The following is a 2,497-nucleotide window of genomic DNA, read 5'->3' on the forward strand; positions in this document are numbered from 1 at the left end:
TTCTTTTTGAGTGATTTTTGCTAGTTTCTCTTACCCCGGTCAAATGGCGGATAACGATACTCCGTGACTTAAGTCGGTTCTTTCAGTTTCCCACAATAACTAATATCTGTGTATATATTTGTGCAATTCTTTGAATCTCTCTTCCAATTCTCATTTGATAATGGACACTAATCTTGAAAAATTAAAAAAGTATTTTCCCGCTCTGCCTCAGAATGCGATTACAAAAATTTACCGTGTTAGATGTGCAAGATTGAGATTGTTAATGAATCATGGAATTCCTGAAGATATTCGTTGGTTGATAGAAGCAAAGATCCGATTATCAGGTGAGTCCTCTAAGTCCTTCATTTCACACATGCCTAGAACAGGTACAAGCACTTTGCAAAGAAATGTCGTGCAAAACGACTAAAAGTCTGTCATCAATGTGCTAGATGGACTTGTAATACACAATGTTGTTATTTAGGAATGATATCTATAAATCGTGAAGATAAAATACAATTCATTAAGGATGACCTAAGTAAGGAGTCTTTAGATAATCTTCTATTGACTCTTGAGACGCATCCTAGTGGAGATGTGCATCGTGCAATTCATGATTTATGGCCACTATTTCATAAAGAACATGATCGACTTAGTCTTGGAAATCTGACTAAAAAAGACCCTGTTTGCCAGTTTTTAAGAAAACTGGATGGGAAGCCTATCCCCGACCCATAGAGGGCGTTTAAGCCGTTCTTGGACGTAAAACCAAGGGAAGATGTGAGCCACAATCACAATTACCTGTACATACACATGCTTTTTTTAAAAGTAAATAAATAAATAAATAAAGAGAGAGAGAGAGTGTGTGAGACTCCAGCTGCCTACATATAGGTGTTATGATTGTCTTTCTAATTTCTCATCTATAAAACGCTCTCTTCCTTCCTTTCATTTCTACTCAACCCATACATTCAACAAATACAGAAGTGTGTACAAATGGCAAGTTCCTCAAGTCATCATATAAGAAATATTTGTGTTTTCGGTGGATCTAGTCCTGGGAAAGAAAAGGAGTTTTTAGAATCAGCAAATCATCTTGGTCAAGTGCTAGCTGAGAGAAAGATTCATTTAGTGTATGGAGGAGGCAGTCTTGAGTTAATGGGAGGTGTGTTAATAGCTGCATTTTTAGGAGGTAGTCAAGTTTTGGGGGTTGTCCCCGAAGCTTTAGCACAAGGGGACATCATTGTTGTTAGCTAAGTAAATGAAAGGAAATGAAAAGTATAAAGTTGATATTAATGAAAACAAAGCATAAATATTACAAAAAATACAAAGAGAGAAAACAAGAGCATGATCTTGATCTGAAAACCAAGATGCCTAAATACATGACAAATACCTCCTTTTATAGGCCAAAATTAAGAACTATTGATTTGATGACTAATTGATGAGTAGGTGGCCAACTCTTGACTTGATGACAATCCTTATCTTTTCTTGTCTGCCCAAAATGTCATTGATAACATCAAATTTGAAACCATTTGAAAACATGAAAGTTGTAGGAAATGGTGTTAGCTTTCTAGGGTAAAACATTGAGGTCATTTGAACTTTTAGAACTCCAAATATGGGTCAAACACTGAATAGTGCTTGGGCTAGAGGACAGATTCAGACTTCTTTGTTGTTACTACAATTTGGACTTGAAAATGGCTTTTTTAAATCTTGAGCTCCATATAAAAGTTGTAGGCCTATGTCTTATCTTTCCATCCATATAAAGTAGACCTAAATCCAAGATATATAGCTCTAGATATGACCCAATTACCGAACAGTGATCCAATTTGGACTGCACCGGCATATCTTTTCTAAGTTTGGCCATCTCTTTGTCCTTTCAATTTTAGTTCTTAAATTCATCAATCAATCCTTTCATTTATGTGATAGGCCTGTATTTAAAATGAACATTTACCATAAATTAAAAGTATCTTATATTATTAGATATGTTATTATAAAACATGTTTTAGTTAAGAAGTTATTGATATTTCAAGTGCAAAATTATGATATAAAACCTTGATAAAAATGCACTTTTAAGTACTAATCAGTTAAGGAATTACTGATACTTCAAGTGCAAAATGATAATATAAAACCTTGATAAAAATGCACTTTTAAGTACTAATTATTTAACATGATTACATTAATTATCTTATTCAAATAATGCTAATATTTGTAAATGTTGTCAGACATTCATGATTATAACTTATGTTAACAACAAATCAAGTTCCTTTCATATCACAAATGTTGGTTATACTATATAGTTGGGTTATGAAAGTGCCAAGGTTTTGTTGTATTAAGTGCTATATAACATAAATCTAGTTTAACCATTTAACAAGTAAAGTATTAAGAGTGAACAAGATAACAAATACAAAGCATGTTATTATGAAATATTAAAGTCCATGTTAAGTTTATACTATCAAACATTACCTTTTCACCTTGATATAATAAACATAGCTAAACATAATGAAAGAGAGAAATATAAATAAACAAGATAAAA

Source organism: Populus euphratica, unplaced genomic scaffold (genome assembly GCF_000495115.2).
Source record: "Populus euphratica unplaced genomic scaffold, PopEup_1.0 scaffold1233.1, whole genome shotgun sequence".
NCBI lineage: Eukaryota > Viridiplantae > Streptophyta > Magnoliopsida > Malpighiales > Salicaceae > Populus > Populus euphratica.